This window comes from Hydractinia symbiolongicarpus, chromosome 7 (assembly GCF_029227915.1).
Source record: "Hydractinia symbiolongicarpus strain clone_291-10 chromosome 7, HSymV2.1, whole genome shotgun sequence".
NCBI lineage: Eukaryota > Metazoa > Cnidaria > Hydrozoa > Anthoathecata > Hydractiniidae > Hydractinia > Hydractinia symbiolongicarpus.
The window spans coordinates 6,888,970-6,907,146 of NC_079881.1; the positions used below are offsets into that span (position 1 = coordinate 6,888,970).

General features: G+C 37.7%; 21 non-coding genes across 21 annotated transcripts; all 21 read right to left on the bottom strand.

Annotated features, from left to right (window-relative positions):
- Nucleotides 1–114: 114 nt before the first annotated feature.
- Trnap-agg (transfer RNA proline (anticodon AGG)) lies at nucleotides 115–186 on the bottom strand. Its single transcript has one exon. It is a non-coding gene; the product is annotated as a tRNA-Pro (tRNA).
- Nucleotides 187–780: 594 nt separating this feature from the next.
- Nucleotides 781–852, bottom strand: Trnap-agg (transfer RNA proline (anticodon AGG)). The gene has a single exon. It is a non-coding gene; the product is annotated as a tRNA-Pro (tRNA).
- A 594-nt stretch (nucleotides 853–1,446) lies between these two features.
- Trnap-agg (transfer RNA proline (anticodon AGG)) lies at nucleotides 1,447–1,518 on the bottom strand. Its single transcript has one exon. It is a non-coding gene; the product is annotated as a tRNA-Pro (tRNA).
- Nucleotides 1,519–3,468: 1,950 nt separating this feature from the next.
- Trnap-agg (transfer RNA proline (anticodon AGG)) lies at nucleotides 3,469–3,540 on the bottom strand. Its single transcript has one exon. It is a non-coding gene; the product is annotated as a tRNA-Pro (tRNA).
- Nucleotides 3,541–4,689: 1,149 nt separating this feature from the next.
- On the bottom strand, nucleotides 4,690–4,761 carry Trnap-agg (transfer RNA proline (anticodon AGG)). Its single transcript has one exon. It is a non-coding gene; the product is annotated as a tRNA-Pro (tRNA).
- Nucleotides 4,762–5,353: 592 nt separating this feature from the next.
- On the bottom strand, nucleotides 5,354–5,425 carry Trnap-agg (transfer RNA proline (anticodon AGG)). The gene has a single exon. It is a non-coding gene; the product is annotated as a tRNA-Pro (tRNA).
- Nucleotides 5,426–6,014: 589 nt separating this feature from the next.
- On the bottom strand, nucleotides 6,015–6,086 carry Trnap-agg (transfer RNA proline (anticodon AGG)). The gene has a single exon. It is a non-coding gene; the product is annotated as a tRNA-Pro (tRNA).
- A 555-nt stretch (nucleotides 6,087–6,641) lies between these two features.
- Trnap-agg (transfer RNA proline (anticodon AGG)) lies at nucleotides 6,642–6,713 on the bottom strand. The gene has a single exon. It is a non-coding gene; the product is annotated as a tRNA-Pro (tRNA).
- A 594-nt stretch (nucleotides 6,714–7,307) lies between these two features.
- On the bottom strand, nucleotides 7,308–7,379 carry Trnap-agg (transfer RNA proline (anticodon AGG)). Its single transcript has one exon. It is a non-coding gene; the product is annotated as a tRNA-Pro (tRNA).
- Nucleotides 7,380–7,971: 592 nt separating this feature from the next.
- Nucleotides 7,972–8,043, bottom strand: Trnap-agg (transfer RNA proline (anticodon AGG)). The gene has a single exon. It is a non-coding gene; the product is annotated as a tRNA-Pro (tRNA).
- Nucleotides 8,044–10,634: 2,591 nt separating this feature from the next.
- Nucleotides 10,635–10,706, bottom strand: Trnap-agg (transfer RNA proline (anticodon AGG)). The gene has a single exon. It is a non-coding gene; the product is annotated as a tRNA-Pro (tRNA).
- Nucleotides 10,707–11,295: 589 nt separating this feature from the next.
- Nucleotides 11,296–11,367, bottom strand: Trnap-agg (transfer RNA proline (anticodon AGG)). Its single transcript has one exon. It is a non-coding gene; the product is annotated as a tRNA-Pro (tRNA).
- Nucleotides 11,368–11,960: 593 nt separating this feature from the next.
- Trnap-agg (transfer RNA proline (anticodon AGG)) lies at nucleotides 11,961–12,032 on the bottom strand. Its single transcript has one exon. It is a non-coding gene; the product is annotated as a tRNA-Pro (tRNA).
- A 1,252-nt stretch (nucleotides 12,033–13,284) lies between these two features.
- Trnap-agg (transfer RNA proline (anticodon AGG)) lies at nucleotides 13,285–13,356 on the bottom strand. Its single transcript has one exon. It is a non-coding gene; the product is annotated as a tRNA-Pro (tRNA).
- A 589-nt stretch (nucleotides 13,357–13,945) lies between these two features.
- Trnap-agg (transfer RNA proline (anticodon AGG)) lies at nucleotides 13,946–14,017 on the bottom strand. The gene has a single exon. It is a non-coding gene; the product is annotated as a tRNA-Pro (tRNA).
- A 592-nt stretch (nucleotides 14,018–14,609) lies between these two features.
- Trnap-agg (transfer RNA proline (anticodon AGG)) lies at nucleotides 14,610–14,681 on the bottom strand. Its single transcript has one exon. It is a non-coding gene; the product is annotated as a tRNA-Pro (tRNA).
- Nucleotides 14,682–15,270: 589 nt separating this feature from the next.
- Nucleotides 15,271–15,342, bottom strand: Trnap-agg (transfer RNA proline (anticodon AGG)). Its single transcript has one exon. It is a non-coding gene; the product is annotated as a tRNA-Pro (tRNA).
- Nucleotides 15,343–15,936: 594 nt separating this feature from the next.
- On the bottom strand, nucleotides 15,937–16,008 carry Trnap-agg (transfer RNA proline (anticodon AGG)). The gene has a single exon. It is a non-coding gene; the product is annotated as a tRNA-Pro (tRNA).
- Nucleotides 16,009–16,600: 592 nt separating this feature from the next.
- On the bottom strand, nucleotides 16,601–16,672 carry Trnap-agg (transfer RNA proline (anticodon AGG)). The gene has a single exon. It is a non-coding gene; the product is annotated as a tRNA-Pro (tRNA).
- A 588-nt stretch (nucleotides 16,673–17,260) lies between these two features.
- Trnap-agg (transfer RNA proline (anticodon AGG)) lies at nucleotides 17,261–17,333 on the bottom strand. The gene has a single exon. It is a non-coding gene; the product is annotated as a tRNA-Pro (tRNA).
- Nucleotides 17,334–17,926: 593 nt separating this feature from the next.
- On the bottom strand, nucleotides 17,927–17,998 carry Trnap-agg (transfer RNA proline (anticodon AGG)). Its single transcript has one exon. It is a non-coding gene; the product is annotated as a tRNA-Pro (tRNA).
- Between the last annotated feature and the right edge of the window lie 179 nt (nucleotides 17,999–18,177).

Sequence of the window (18,177 nt, forward strand, 5' to 3'; positions counted from 1 at the left end):
GTAACACTTTTCAAACAAATCCATAAAACAAGTCTGTCAAGAATCATCATTCCAGAGATAGTAAATGCTTCACCGAAGCTTATGACACTTACCAAATATGTGTGATTGTTAGTTGGGCCTGTGCGGGAGTTGAACCCGGGACCTCTCGCACCCTAAACGAGAATCATGCCACTAGACCAACAGGCCATAGGAATCGTCTAAAAAATTTATGCAACAGCTTGTATATGATCTTACGTGAAATATCCATCACACAAAACACAAAAAATGCTGTTTTTTCTTCAAAACATTCATAACATGAATGTTGGATATTATTTCTTGAATTGTCAAGACAACCATACAATCCAAGCCACGAAAAAGCTCAACCAAAATACTTTTCAGCAATTGTCAGTTGATTGGTTATTACCCTTTACAGTAGAATATAGCCTTATGCACAAATTTGCGATAAGCAATTGCGCCTGTGCGGGAGTTTAACCTGCGACATCTCGCACCAGAAGCGAGAATCATACTAATAGACCAACAGGCCAGGATATCATTGAAACCTCCGATTGTGTCATTATGTGCAGAGATGATTACTGAATATTTGTAAGAATTAGGTTACAAATAGCTTCCTCGTGGGCAATGCATACAGACAAATCGGAGTGTAAAGTTGATTTGTAAAATTGTAAAGTAACACTTTTCAAACAAATCCATAAAACAAGTCTGTCAAGAATCATCATTCCAGAGATAGTAAATGCTTCACCGAAGCTTATGACACTTACCAAATATGTGTGATTGTTAGTTGGGCCTGTCCGGGAGTTGAACCCGGGACCTCTCGCACCCTAAACGGGAATCATGCCACTAGACCAACAGGCCATAGGAATCGTCTAAACAATTTATGCAACAGCTTGTATATGCTCTTACGTGAAATATCCATCACACAAAACACAAAAAATGCTGTTTTTTCTTCAAAACATTCATAACATGAATGTTGGATATTATTTCTTGAATTGTCAAGACAACCATACAATCCAAGCCACGAAAAAGCTCAACCAAAATACTTTTCAGCAATTGTCAGTTGATTGGTTATTACCCTTTACAGTAGAATATAGCCTTATGCACAAATTTGCGATAAGCAATTGGGCCTGTGCGGGAGTTTAACCTGCGACATCTCGCACCAGAAGCGAGAATCATACTAATAGACCAACAGGCCAGGATATCATTGAAACCTCCGATTGTGTCATTATGTGCAGAGATGATTACTGAAAATTTGTAAGAATTAGGTTACAAATAGCTTCCTCGTGGGCAATGCATACAGACAAATCGGAGTGTAAAGTTGATTTGTAAAATTTTAAAGTAACATTTTTCAAACAAATCCATAAAACAACTCTGTCAAAAATCATCATTCCAGAGATAGTAAATGCTTCACCGAAGCTTATGACACTTACCAATTATGTGTGATTATTAGTTGGGCCTGTCCGGGAGTTGAACCCGGGACCTCTCGCACCCTAAGCGAGAATCATGCCACTAGACCAACAGGCCATAGGAATCGTCTAAATTATTTAGGAAACAATTGTGCAAGGTCTTACGTGAAATATCCATCACATAGAACACAAAAAATGCTGTTTTTTTTTCAAAACATTCATAACATGAATGTTGGATATTATTTCTTGAATTGTCAAGACAACCATACAATCCAAGCCACGAAAAAGTTCAACCAAAATATTTTTCAGCAATTGTCAGTTGATTGGCTATTACCCTTTACAGTAGAACATAGTCTAATGCACAAATTTGCGATAAGCAATTGGGCCTGTGCTGGAGTTAAACCTGCGACATCTCGCACCAGAAGCGAGAATCATATTAATAGACCAACAGGCCAGGATATCATTGAAACCTCCGATTGTGTAGATATGGCAGAGAAGATTACTGAATATTTGTAGGAAAGAGGTTACAAATAGCTTCCTGGTGGGCAATGCACATAGACAAATCGGAGTGTAAAATTGATTTTTAAAATTGTAAAGTAACATTTTTGAAAGGAATCCAAAATACAACTCTGTCAAGAATTCATATCCAGAATCGTCATTCCAGAGGTAGTAAATGATTCACCGAAGCTTATTACACTTACCAATTATGTGTGATTTGTATTTGGGCCTGTCCTGGAGTTGAACCCGGGACCTCGATCACGCTAAGAGAGAATCAGGCCACTAGACCAACAGGCCATAGGAATCGTCTAAAACATTTATGCAACAGCTTGTATATGATCTTACGTGAAATATCCATCACACAAAACACAAAAAATGCTGTTTTTTCTTCAAAACATTCATAACATGAATGTTGGATATTATTTCTTGAATTGTCAAGACAACCATACAATCCAAGCCACGAAAAAGCTCAACCAAAATACTTTTCAGCAAATGTCAGTTGATTGGTTATTACCCTTTACAGTAGAATATAGCCTTATGCACAAATTTGCGATAAGCAATTGGGCCTGTGCGGGAGTTTAACCTGCGACATCTCGCCCCAGAAGCGAGAATCATACTAATAGACCAACAGGCCAGGATATCATTGAAACCTCCGATTGTGTCATTATGTGCAGAGATGATTACTGAATATTTGTAGGAAAGAGGTTACAAATAGCTTCCTGGTGGGCTATGCACATAGACAAATCGGAGTGTAAAATTGATTTGTAAAATTGTAAAGTAACATTTTTGAAACGAATCCAAAATACAACTCTGTCAAGAATTCATATCCAGAATCGTCATACCAGAGGTAGTAAATGATTCACCGAAGCTTATTACACTTACCAATTATGTGTGATTTGTATTTGGGCCTGTCCTGGAGTTGAACCCGGGACCTCTATCACGCTAAGAGAGAATCAGGCCACTAGACCAACAGGCCATAGGAATCGTCTAAAACATTTATGCAACAGCTTGTACATGATCTTACGTGAAATATCCATCACACAGAACACAAAAAATGCTGTTTTTTCTTCAAAACATTCATAACATGAATGTTGGATATTATTTCTTGAATTGTCAAGACAACCATACAATCCAAGCCACGAAAAAGCTCAACATAAATACTTTTCAGCAATTGTCAGTTGATTGGTTATTACCCTTTACAGTAGAATATAGCCTTATGCACAAATTTGCGATAAGCAATTGCGCCTGTGCGGGAGTTTAACCTGCGACCTCTCGCACCAGAAGCGAGAATCATACTAATAGACCAACAGGCCAGGATATCACTGAAACCTCCGATTGTGTCATTATGTGCAGAGATGATTACTGAATATTTGTAAGAATTAGGTTACAAATAGCTTCCTCGTGGGCAATGCATACAGACAAATCGGAGTGTAAAGTTGATTTGTAAAATTGTAAAGTAACATTTTTCAAACAAATCCATAAAACAAGTCTGTCAAGAATCATCATTCCAGAGATAGTAAATGCTTCACCGAAGCTTATGACACTTACCAAATATGTGTGATTGTTAGTTGGGCCTGTCCGGGAGTTGAACCCGGGACCTCTCGCACCCTAAACAAGAATCATGCCACTAGACCAACAGGCCATAGGAATCGTCTAAAGAATTTATGCAACAGCTTGTATATGATCTTACGTGAAATATCCATCACACAAAACACAAAAAATGCTGTTTTTTCTTCAAAACATTCATAACATGAATGTTGGATATTATTTTTTGAATTGTCAAGACAACCATACAATCCAAGCCACGAAAAAGCTCAACCAAAATACTTTTCAGCAATTGTCAGTTGATTAGTTATGTAGGGTTAACCAAAAAAAAGACAAGTTTCGCTCACACTCTTGATGCTTGTAACGACGTGTTCAAACTACAATATATAAGAAAAATGTATGTAGTGAATATTCAAAAAAATGACTAAGGAAATATAACAAATATTATAAACTATATAATGCTTACCAGCTTGCCAAGTGTGAGAGCTTTGAAAAATAAACTTGATTAGAATTTAAATAGACATGCTGAAAAAAAATTGAATTTGTGAAAGATTATTTAAACTTCTCTTGACATTGAAAAAGATGTGATCACCTCAGTGACTTCAAGTGAACAAGTGAACTGAAAAATCTGCTTTTAAATAAATAAATATAAATTCCCTATAGAGTATACTTTACAATTAAATTTTATAACATTGCACAAATTGACATTTAATTAACACAAGGACACAAACAGGTGATTAAATTTTTACACTAAATACACTTGGGTAACTACACTTGACAACACAATAGTTAAATAAATTACAGAACAAACATGGCAGACAAAACATAAAGACAAATTTTAACATAGAGCTGACTCAACAGGTTATTACCCTTTACAGTAGAACATAGTCTAATGCACAAATTTGCGATAAGCAATTGGGCCGGTGCGGGAGTTTAACCTGCGACATCTCGCACCAGAAGCGAGAATCATACTAATAGAGCAACTAACCAGGATATCATTGAAACCTCCGATTGTGTCATTATGTGCAGAGATGATTACTGAATATTTGTAAGAATTAGGTTACAAATAGCTTCCTCGTGGGCAATGCATACAGACAAATCGGAGTGTAAAGTTGATTTGTAAAATTGTAAAGTAGCATTTTTCAAACAAATCCATAAAACAACTCTGTCAAAAATCATCATTCCAGAGATAGTAAATGCTTCACCGAAGCTTATGACACTTACCAATTATGTGTGATTGTTAGTTGGGCCTGTCCGGGAGTTCAACCCGGGACCTCTCGCACCCTAAGCGAGAATCATGCCACTAGACCAACAGGCCAAAGGAATCGTCTAAAATATTTAGGAAACAATTGTGCAAGGTCTTACGTGAAATATCCATCACATAGAACACAAAAATGCTGTTTTTTTTTTCAAAACATTCATAACATGAATGTTGGATATTATTTCTTGAATTGTCAAGACAACCATACAATCCAAGCCACGAAAGAGCTCAACCAAAATATTTTTCAGCAATTGTCAGTTGATTGGTTATTACCCTTTACAGTAGAACATAGTCTAATGCACAAATTTGCGATAAGCAATTGGGCCTGTGCGGGAGTTTAACCTGCGACATCTCGCACCAAAAGCGAGAATCATATTAATAGACCAACAGGCCAGGATACCATTGAAACCTCCGATTGTGTAGATATGGCAGAGAAGAATACTGAATATTTGTAGGAAAGAGGTTACAAATAGCTTCCTGGTTGGCAATGCACATAGACAAATCGGAGTGTAAAATTGATTTGTAAAATTGTAAAGTAACATTTTTCAAACAAATCCATAAAACAACTCTGTCAAGAATCATCATTCCAGAGATAGTAAATGCTTCACCGAAGCTTATGACACTTACCAATTATGTGTGATTGTTAGTTGGGCCTGTCCGGGAGTTGAACCCGGGACCTCTCGCACCCTAAGCGAGAATCATGCCACTAGACCAACAGGCCATAGGAATCGTATAAAACCTTTATGCAACAGCTTGTACATGATCTTACGTGAAATATCCATCACACAGAACACAAAAAATGCTGTTTTTTCTTCAAAACATTCATAACATGAATGTCGGATCTTATTTCTTGACAAGACAACCATACAATCCAACCCACGAAAAAGCTCAACCAAAATATTTTACAGCAATTGTCAGTTGATTGGTTATTACCCTTTACAGTAGAATATGGCCTTATGCACAAATTTGCGATAAGCAATTGGGCCTGTGCGGGAGTTTAACCTGCGACATCTCGCACCAGAAGCGAGAATCATACTAATAGACCAACAGGCCAGGATATCATTGAAACCTCCGATTGTGTCATTAGGTGCAGAGATGATTACTGAATATTTGTAAGAATTAGGTTACAAATAGCTTCCTCACGGGCAATGCATACAGACAAATTGGAGTGTAAAATTGATTTGTAAAATTGTAAAGTAACATTTTTCAAACAAATCCATAAAACAACTCTGTCAAGAATCATCATTCCAGAGATAGTAAATGCTTCACCGAAGCTTATGACACTTACCAATTATGTGTGATTGTTAGTTGGGCCTGTCCGGGAGTTGAACCCGGGACCTCTCGCACCCTAAGCGAGAATCATGCCACTAGAACAACAGGCCATAGGAATCGTCTAAAACCTTTATCCAACAGCTTGTACATGATCTTACGTGAAATATCCATCACACAGAACACAAAAAATGCTGCTTTTTCTTCAAAACATTCATAACATGAATGTCGGATATTATTTCTTGACAAGACAACCATACAATCCAAGCCACGAAAAAGATTGGTTATTACCCTTTACAGTAGAACATAGTCTAATGCACAAATTTGCGAAAATCAATTGAGCCTGTGCGGGAGTTTAACCTGCGACATCTCGCACCAGAAGCGAGAATCATACTAATAGACCAACAGGCCAGGATATCATTGAAACCTCCGATTGTGTCATTATGTGCAGAGAGGATTACTGAATAATTGTAGGAAAGAGGTTACAAATAGCTTCCTCGTGGGCAATGCATACAGACAAATCAGAGTGTAAAGTTGATTTGTAAAATTGTAAAGTAACATTTTTGAAACGAATCCATAAAACAACTCTGTCAAGAATCGTCATTCCAGAGATAGTAAATGCTTCACCGAATCTTATGACACTTACCAATTATGTGTGATTTTTAGTTGGGCCTGTCCGGGAGTTGAACCCGGGACCTCTCGCACCCTAAGCGAGAATCATACCACTAGACCAACAGGCCATACGAATCATCTAAAATATTTAGGCAACAACTTGTTCATGGTCTTACGTGAAATATCCATCACACAGAACACCAAAAATGTTGTTTTTTCTTCAAAACATTCATAACATGAATGTTGGATATTATTTCTTGAATTGTCAAGTCAACCATACAATCCAAGCCACTAAAAAGCTCAACCAAAATATTTTTTAGCAATTGTCAGTTGATTGGTTATTACCCTTTACAGTAGAACATAGTCTTATGCACAAATTTGCGATAAGCAATTGGGCCTGTGCGGGAGTTTAACCTGCGACATCTCGCACCAGAAGCGAGAATCATACTAATAGACCAACAGGCCAGGATATCATTGAAACCTCCGATTGTGTCATTATGTGCAGAGATGATTACTGAATATTTGTAAGAATTAGGTTACAAATAGCTTCCTCGTGGGCAATGCATACAGACAAATCGGAGTGTAAAGTTGATTTGTAAAATTGTAAAGTAACATTTTTCAAACAAATCCATAAAACAACTCTGTCAAGAATCATCATTCCAGAGATAGTAAATGCTTCACCGAAGCTTATGACACTTACCAATTATGTGTGATTGTTAGTTGGGCCTGTCCGGGAGTTGAACCCGGGACCTCTCGCACCCTAAGCGAGAATCATGCCTCTAGACCAACAGGCCATAGGAATCGTCTAAAATATTTAGGAAACAGTTGTGCAAGGTCTTACGTGAAATATCCATCACATAGAACACAAAAAATGCTGTTTTTTTTTCAAAACATTCATAACATGAATGTTGGATATTATTTCTTGAATTGTCAAGACAACCATACAATCCAAGCCACGAAAAAGCTCAACCAAAATATTTTTCAGCAATTGTCAGTTGATTGGTTATTACCCTTTACAGTAGAACATAGTCTAATGCACAAATTTGCGATAAGCAATTGGGCCTGTGCGGGAGTTTAACCTGCGACATCTTGCACCAAAAGCGAGAATCATATTAATAGACCAACAGGCCAGGATATCATTGAAACCTCCGATTGTGTAGATATGGCAGAGAAGATTACTGAATATTTGTAGGAAAGAGGTTACAAATAGCTTCCTGGTGGGCAATGCACATAGACAAATCGGAGTGTAAAATTGATTTGTAAAATTGTAAAGTAACATTTTTCAAACAAATCCATAAAACAACTCTGTCATGAATCATCATTCCAGAGATAGTAAATGCTTCACCGAAGCTTATGACACTTACCAATTATGTGTGATTGTTAGTTGGGCCTGTCCGGGAGTTGAACCCGGGACCTCTCTCACCCTAAGCGAGAATCATGCCACTAGACCAACAGGCCATAGGAATCGTCTAAAACCTTTATGCAACAGCTTGTACATGATCTTACGTGAAATATCCATCACACAGAACACAAAAAATGCTGTTTTTTCTTCAAAACATTCATAACATAAATGTCGGATCTTATTTCTTGACAAGACAACCATACAATCCAACCCACGAAAAAGCTTAACCAAAATATTTTACAGCAATTGTCAGTTGATTGGTTATTACCCTTTACAGTAGAACATAGTCTTATGCACAAATTTGAGATAAGCAATTGGGCCTGTGCGGGAGTTTAACCTGCGACATCTCGCACCAGAAGCGAGAATCATACTAATAGACCAACAGGCCAGGATATCATTGAAACCTCCAATTGTGTCATTATGTGCAGAGATGATTACTGAATATTTGTAAGAATTAGGTTACAAATAGCTTCCCCGTGGGCAATGCATACAGACAAATCGGAGTGGAAAGTTGATTTGTAAAATTGTAAAGTAACATTTTTCAAACAAATCCATAAAACAACTCTGTCAAGAATCATCATTCCAGAGATAGTAAATGCTTCACCGAAGCTTATGACACTTACCAATTGTGTGTGATTGTTAGTTGGGACTGTCCGGGAGTTGAACCCGGGACCTCTCGCACCCTAAGCAAGAATCATGCCACAAGACCAACAGGTCATAGGAATCGTCTAAAACCTTTATGCAACAGCTTGTACATGATCTTACGTGAAATATCCATCACACAGAACACAAAAAATGCTGTTTTTTCTTCAAAACATTCATAACATGAATGTCGGATCTTATTTCTTGACAAGACAACCATACAATCCAACCCACGAAAAAGCTTAACCAAAATATTTTACAGCAATTGTCAGTTGATTGGTTATTACCCTTTACAGTAGAACATAGTCTTATGCACAAATTTGAGATAAGCAATTGGGCCTGTGCGGGAGTTTAACCTGCGACATCTCGCACCAGAAGCGAGAATCATACTAATAGACCAACAGGCCAGGATATCATTGAAACCTCCAATTGTGTCATTATGTGCAGAGATGATTACTGAATATTTGTAAGAATTAGGTTACAAATAGCTTCCCCGTGGGCAATGCATACAGACAAATCGGAGTGGAAAGTTGATTTGTAAAATTGTAAAGTAACATTTTTCAAACAAATCCATAAAACAACTCTGTCAAGAATCATCATTCCAGAGATAGTAAATGCTTCACCGAAGCTTATGACACTTACCAATTGTGTGTGATTGTTAGTTGGGACTGTCCGGGAGTTGAACCCGGGACCTCTCGCACCCTAAGCAAGAATCATGCCACAAGACCAACAGGTCATAGGAATCGTCTAAAATATTTAGGAAACAATTGTGCAAGGTCTTACGTGAAATATCCATTACATAGAACACAAAAAATGCTGTTTTTTTTCAAATCATTCATAACATGAATGTTGGATATTATTTCTTGAATTGTCAAGACAACCATACAATCCAAGCCACGAAATAGCTCAACCAAAATATTTTTCGGCAATTGTCAGTTGATTGGTTATTACCCTTTACAGTAGAACATAGTCTAATGCACAAATTTGCGATAAGCAATTGGGCCTGAGCGGGAGTTTAACCTGCGACATCTCGCACCAGAAGCGAAAATCATAGCAATAGACCAACAGGCCAGGATATCATTGAAACCTCCGATTGTGTCATTATGTGCAGAGATGATTACTGAATATTTGTAAGAATTAGGTTACAAATAGCTTTCTCGTGGGCAATGCATACAGACAAATCGGAGTGTAAAGTTGATTTGTAAAATTGTAAAGTAACATTTTTCAAACAAATCCATAAAACAACTCTGTCAAGAATCATCATTCCAGAGATAGTAAATGCTTCACAGAAGCTTATGACACTTACCAATTGTGTGTGATTGTTAGTTGGGACTGTCCGGGAGTTGAACCCGGGACCTCTCGCACCCTAAGCAAGAATCATGCCACAAGACCAACAGGTCATAGGAATCGTCTAAAATATTTAGGAAACAATTGTGCAAGGTCTTACGTGAAATATCCATTACATAGAACACAAAAAATGCTGTTTTTTTTCAAATCATTCATAACATGAATGTTGGATATTATTTCTTGAATTGTCAAGACAACCATACAATCCAAGCCACGAAATAGCTCAACCAAAATATTTTTCGGCAATTGTCAGTTGATTGGTTATTACCCTTTACAGTAGAACATAGTCTAATGCACAAATTTGCGATAAGCAATTGGGCCTGTGCCGGAGTTTAACCTGCGACATCTCGCACCAGAAGCGAAAATCATAGCAATAGACCAACAGGCCAGGATATCATTGAAACCTCCGATTGTGTCATTATGTGCAGAGATGATTACTGAATATTTGTAAGAATTAGGTTACAAATAGCTTTCTCGTGGGCAATGCATACAGACAAATCGGAGTGTAAAGTTGATTTGTAAAATTGTAAAGTAACATTTTTCAAACAAATCCATAAAACAACTCTGTCAAGAATTCATTTCGAGAATCGTCATTCCAGAGATAGTAAATGCTTCACCGAATCTTATGTCACTTACCAATTATGTGTGATTTTTAGTTGGGCCTATCCGGGAGTTGAACCCGGAAAACCTCGCACCCTAAGCGAGAATCATACCACTAGACCAACAGGCCATACGAATCATCTAAAATATTTAGGCAACAACTTGTTCATGGTCTTACGTAAAATATCCATCACACAGAACACAAAAAATGCTGTTTTTTCTTCAAAACATTTATAACATGAATGTTGGATATTATTTCTTGACAAGACAACCATACAATCCAAGCCACGAAAAAGCTCAACCAAAATATTTTTCAGCAATTGTCAGTTGATTGGTTATTACCCTTTACAGTAGAATATAGCCTTTTGCACAAATTTGCGATAAGCAATTGGGCCTGTGCGGGAGTTTAACCTGCGACATCTCGCACCAGAAGCGAGAATGATACTAATAGACCAACAGGTCAGGATATCATTGAAACCACCGATTTTGTCATTATGTGCAGAGATGATTACTGAATATTTGTAAGAATTAGGTTACAAATAGCTTCCTCGTGGGCAATGCATACAGACAAATCGGAGTGTAAAGTTGATTTGTAAAATTGTAAAGTAACATTTTTCAAACAAATCCATAAAACAACTCTGTCAAGAATCATCATTCCAGAGATAGTAAATGCTTCACCGAAGCTTATGACACTTACCAATTATGTGTGATTGTTAGTTGGGCCTGTCCGGGAGTTGAACCCGGGACCTCTCGCACCCTAAGCGAGAATCATGCCACTAGACCAACAGGCCATAGGAATCGTCTAAAATATTTAGGAAACAATTGTGCAAGGTCTGACGTGAAATATCCATCACATAGAACACAAAAAATGCTGGTTCTTTTTCAAAACATTCATAACATGAATGTTGGATATTATTTCTTGAATTGTCAAGACAACCATACAATTCAAGCCACGAAAAAGCTCAACCAAAATATTTTTCAACAATTGTCAGTTGATTGGTTATAATCCCTTTACAGTAGAACATAGTCTAATGCACAAATTTGCGATAAGCAATTGGGCCTGTGCGGGAGTTTAACCTGCGACATCTCGCACCAAAAGCGAGAATCATATTAATAGACCAACAGGCGAGGATATCATTGAAACCTCCGATTGTGTAGATATGGCAGAGAAGATTACTGAATATTTGTAGGAAAGAGGTTACAAATAGCTTCCTGGTGGGCAATGCACATAGACAAATCGGAGTGTAAAATTGATTTGTAAAATTGTAAAGTAACATTTTTCAAACAAATCCATAAAACAACTCTGTCAAGAATCATCATTCCAGAGATAGTAAATGCTTCACCGAAGCTTATGACACTTACCAATTATGTGTGATTGTTAGTTGGGCCTGTCCGGCAGTTGAACCCGGGACCTCTCGCACCCTAAGCGAGAATCATTCCACTAGACCAACAGGCCATAGGAATCGTCTAAAACCTTTATGCAACAGCTTGTACACGATCTTACGTGAAATATCCATCACACAGAACACAAAAAATGCTGTTTTTTCTTCAAAACATTCATAACATGAATGTCGGATCTTATTTCTTGACAAGACAACCATACAATCCAAGCCACGAAAAAGCTCAACCAAAATATTTTACAGCAATTGTCAGTTGATTGGTTATTACCCTTTACAGTAGAATATAGCCTTATGCACAAATTTGCGATAAGCAATTGGGCCTGTGCGGGAGTTTAACCTGCGACATCTCGCACCAGAAGCGAGAATCATACTAATAGACCAACAGGCCAGGATATCATTGAAACCTCCGATTGTGTCATTATGTGCAGAGATGATTACTGAATATTTGTAAGAATTAGGTTACAAATAGCTTCCTCGTGGGCAATGCATACAGACAAATCGGAGTGTAAAGTTGATTTGTAAAATTGTAAAGTAACATTTTTCAAACAAATCCATAAAACAACTCTGTCAAGAATCATCATTCCAGAGATAGTAAATGCTTCACCGAAGCTTATGACACTTACCAATTATGTGTGATTTGTATTTGGGCCTGTGCAGGAGTTGAACCCGGGACCTCTCGCACCCTAAGCGAGAATCATGCCACTAGATCAACAGGCCATAGGAATCGTCTAAAATATTTAGGAAACAATTGTGCAAGGTCTTACGTGAAATATCCATCACATAGAACACAAAAAATGCTGTTTTTTTTCAAAACATTCATAACATGAATGTTGGATATTATTTCTTGAATTGTCAAGACAACCATACAATCCAAGCCACGAAAAAGCTCAACCAAAATATTTTTCAGCAATTGTCAGTTGATTGGTTATTACCCTTTACAGTAGAACATAGTCTAATGCACAAATTTGCGATATGCAATTGGGCCTGTGCGGGAGTTTAACCTGCGACATCTCGCACCAAAAGCGAGAATCATATTAATAGACCAACAGGCCAGGATATCATTGAAACCTCCGATTGTGTAGATATGGCAGAGAAGATTACTGAATATTTGTAGGAAAGAGGTTACAAATAGCTTCCTGGTGGGCAATGCACATAGACAAATCGGAGTGTAAAATTGATTTGTAAAATTGTAAAGTAACATTTTTCAAACAAATCCATAAAACAACTCTGTCAAGAATCATCATTCCAGAGATAGTAAATGCTTCACCGAAGCTTATGACACTTACCAATTATGTGTGATTGTTAGTTGGGCCTGTCCGGCAGTTGAACCCGGGACCTCTCGCACCCTAAGCGAGAATCATTCCACTAGACCAACAGGCCATAGGAATCGTCTAAAACCTTTATGCAACAGCTTGTACACGATCTTACGTGAAATATCCATCACACAGAACACAAAAAATGCTGTTTTTTCTTCAAAACATTCATAACATGAATGTCGGATCTTATTTCTTGACAAGACAACCATACAATCCAACCCACGAAAAAGCTCAACCAAAATATTTTACAGCAATTGTCAGTTGATTGGTTATTACCCTTTACAGTAGAATATAGCCTTATGCACAAATTTGCGATAAGCAATTGGGCCTGTGCGGGAGTTTAACCTGCGACATCTCGCACCAGAAGCGAGAATCATACTAATAGACCAACAGGCCAGGATATCATTGAAACCTCCGATTGTGTCATTATGTGCAGAGATGATTACTGAATATTTGTAAGAATTAGGTTACAAATAGCTTCCTCGTGGGCAATGCATACAGACAAATCGGAGTGTAAAGTTGATTTGTAAAATTGTAAAGTAACATTTTTCAAACAAATCCATAAAACAACTCTGTCAAGAATCATCATTCCAGAGATAGTAAATGCTTCACCAAAGCTTATGACACTTACCAATTATGTGTGATTTGTATTTGGGCCTGTGCGGGAGTTGAACCCGGGACCTCTCGCACCCTAAGCGAGAATCATGCCACTAGATCAACAGGCCATAGGAATCGTCTAAAATATTTAGGAAACAATTGTGCAAGGTCTTACGTGAAATATCCATCACATAGAACACAAAAAATGCTGTTTTTTTTTCAAAACATTCATAACATGAATGTTGGATATTATTTCTTGAATTGTCAAGACAACCATACAATCCAAGCCACGAAAAAGCTTAACCAAAATATTTTTCAGCAATTGTCAGTTGATTGGTTATTACCCTTTACAGTAGAACATAGTCTAATGCACAAATTTGCGATAAGCAATTGGGCCTGTGCGGGAGTTTAACCTGCGACATCTCGCACCAAAAGCGAGAATCATATTAATAGACCAACAGGCCAGGATATCATTGAAACCTCCGATTGTGTAGATATGGCAGAGAAGATTACTGAATATTTGTAGGAAAGAGGTTACAAATAGCTTCCTGGTGGGCAATGCACATAGACAAATCGGAGTGTAAAATTGATTTGTAAAATTGTAAAGTAACATTTTTCAAACAAATCCATAAAACAACTCTGTCAAGAATCATCATTCCAGAGATAGTAAATGCTTCACCGAAGCTTATGACACTTACCAATTATGTGTGATTGTTAGTTGGGCCTGTCCGGGAGTTGAACCCGGGACCTCTCGCACCCTAAGCGAGAATCATGCCACTAGACCAACAGGCCATAGGAATCGTCTAAAACCTTTATGCAACAGCTTGTACATGATCTTACGTGAAATATCCATCACACAGAACACAAAAAATGCTGTTTTTTCTTCAAAACATTCATAACATGAATGTCGGATCTTATTTCTTGACAAGACAACCATACAATCCAACCCACGAAAAAGTTCAACCAAAATATTTTACAGCAATTGTTAGTTGATTGGTTATTACCCTTTACAGAAGAATATAGCCTTATGCACAAATTTGCGATAAGCAATTGGGCCTGTGCGGGAGTTTAACCTGCGACATCTCGCACCAGAAGCGAGAATCATACTAATAGACCAACAGGCCAGGATATCATTGAAACCTCCGATTGTGTCATTAGGTGCAGAGATGATTACTGAATATTTGTAAGAATTAGGTTACAAATAGCTTCCTCACGGGCAATGCATACAGACAAATTGGAGTGTAAAATTGATTTGTAAAATTGTAAAGTAACATTTTTCAAACAAATCTATAAAACAACTCTGTCAAGAATCATCATTCCAGAGATAGTAAATGCTTCACCGAAGCTTATGACACTTACCAATTATGTGTGATTGTTAGTTGGGCCTGTCCGGGAGTTGAACCCGGGACCTCTCGCACCCTAAGCGAGAATCATGCCACCAGACCAACAGGCCATAGGAATCGTCTAAAATATTTCGGAAACAATTGTGCAAGGTCTTACGTGAAATATCCATCACATAGAACACAAAAAATGCTGTTTTTTTTTTCAAAACATTCATAACATGAATGTTGGATATTATTTCTTAAATTGTCAAGACAACCATACAATCCAAGCCACGAAAAAGCTCAACCAAAATATTTTTCAGCAATTGTCAGTTGATTGGTTATTACCCTTTACAGTAGAACATAGTCTAATGCACAAATTTGCGATAAGCAATTGGGCCTGAGCGGGAGTTTAACCTGCGACATCTCGCACCAGAAGCGAGAATCATATTAATAGACCAACAGGCCAGGATATCATTGAAACCTCCGATTGTGTAGATATGTGCAGAGAAGATTACTGAATATTTGTAGGAAAGAGGTTACAAATAGCTTCCTCACGGGCAATGCATACAGACAAATCGGAGTCTAAAGTTGATTTGTAAAATTGTAAAGTAACATTTTTCAAACAAATCCATAAAACAACTCTGTCAAGAATCATCATTCCAGAGATAGTAAATGCTTCACCGAAGCTTATGACACTTACCAATTATGTGTGATTTGTATTTGGGCCTGTCCGGGAGTTGAACCCGGGACCTCTCTCACCCTAAGCGAGAATCATGCCACTAGATCAACAGGCCATAGGAATCGTCTAAAATATTTAGGAAACAATTGTGCAAGGTCTTACGTGAAATATCCATCACATAGAACACAAAAAATGCTGTTTTTTTTTCAAAACATTCATAACATGAATGTTGGATATTTTTTCTTGAATTGTCAAGGCAACCATACAATCCAAGCCACGAAAAAGCTCAACCAAAATATTTTTCAGCAATTGTCAGTTGATTGGTTATTACCCTTTACAGTAGAACATAGTCTAATGCACAAATTTGCGATAAGCAATTGGGCCTGTGCGGGAGTTTAACCTGTGACATCTCGCACCAAAAGCGAGAATCATATTAATAGACCAACAGGCCAGGATATCATTGAAACATCCGATTGTGTAGATATGGCAGAGAAGATTACTGAATATTTGTAGGAAAGAGGTTAGAAATAGCTTCCTGGTGGGCAATGCACATAGACAAATCGGAGTGTAAAATTGATTTGTAAAATTGTAAAGTAACATTTTTCAAACAAATCCATAAAACAACTCTGTCAAGAATCATCATTCCAGAGATAGTAAATGCTTCACCGAAGCTTATGACACTTACCAATTATGTGTGATTGTTAGTTGGGCCTGTCCGGGAGTTGAACCCGGGACCTCTCGCACCCTAAGCAAGAATCATGCCACTAGACCAACAGGCCATAGGAATCGTCTAAAACCTTTATGCAACAGCTTGTACATGATCTTACGTGAAATATCCATCACACAGAACACAAAATATGCTGTTTTTTCTTCAAAACATTCATAACATGAATGTCGGATCTTATTTCTTGACAAGACAACCATACAATCCAACCCACGAAAAAGCTCAACCAAAATATTTTACAGCAATTGTCAGTTGATTGGTTATTACCCTTTACAGTAGAATATAGCCTTATGCACAAATTTGCGATAAGCAATTGGGCCTGTGCGGGAGTTTAACCTGCGACATCTCGCACCAGAAGCGAGAATCATACTAATAGACCAACAGGCCAGGATATCATTGAAACCTCCGATTGTGTCATTAGGTGCAGAGATGATTACTGAATATTTGTAAGAATTAGGTTACAAATAGCTTCCTCAGGGGCAATGCATACAGACAAATTGGAGTGTAAAATTGATTTGTAAAATTGTAAAGTAACATTTTTCAAACAAATCCATAAAACAACTCTGTCAAGAATCATCATTCCAGAGATAGTAAATGCTTCACCGAAGCTTATGACACTTCCCAATTATGTGTGGTTGTTAGTTGCGCCTGTCCGGGAGTTGAACCCGGGACCTCTCGCACCCTAAGCGAGAATCATGCCACTAGACCAACAGGCCATAGGAATCGTCTAAAATATTTCGGAAACAATTGTGCAAGGTCTTACGTGAAATATCCATCACATAGAACACAAAAAATGCTGTTTTTTTTTCAAAACATTCATAACATGAATGTTGGATATTATTTCTTAAATTGTCAAGACAACCATACAATCCAAGCCACGAAAAAGCTCAACCAAAATATTTTTCAGCAATTGTCAGTTGATTGGTTATTACCCTTTACAGTAGAACATAGTCTAATGCACAAATTTGCGATAAGCAATTGAGCCTGAGCGGGAGTTTAACCTGCGACATCTCGCACCAGAAGCGAGAATCATATTAATAGACCAACAGGCCAGGATATCATTGAAACCTCCGATTGTGTAGATATGTGCAGAGAAGATTACTGAATATTTGTAGGAAAGAGGTTACAAATAGCTTCCTGGCGGGCAATGCACATAGACAAATCGGAGTGTAAAATTGATTTGTAAAATTGTAAAGTAACATTTTTCAAACAAATCCATAAAAAAACTCTGTCAAGAATCATCATTCCAGAGATAGTAAATGCTTCACCGAAGCTTATGACGCTTACCAATTATGTGTGATTGTTAGTTGGGCCTGTCCGGGAGTTGAACCCGGGACCTCTCGCACCCTAAGCGAGAATCATGCCACTAGAACAACAGGCCATAGAAATCGTCTAAAACCTTCATGCAACAGCTTGTACATGATCTTACGTGAAATATCTATCACACAGAACACAAAAAATGCTGCTTTTTCTTCAAAACATTCATAACATGAATGTCGGATATTATTTCTTGACAAGACAACCATACAATCCAAGCCACGAAAAAGATTGGTTATTACC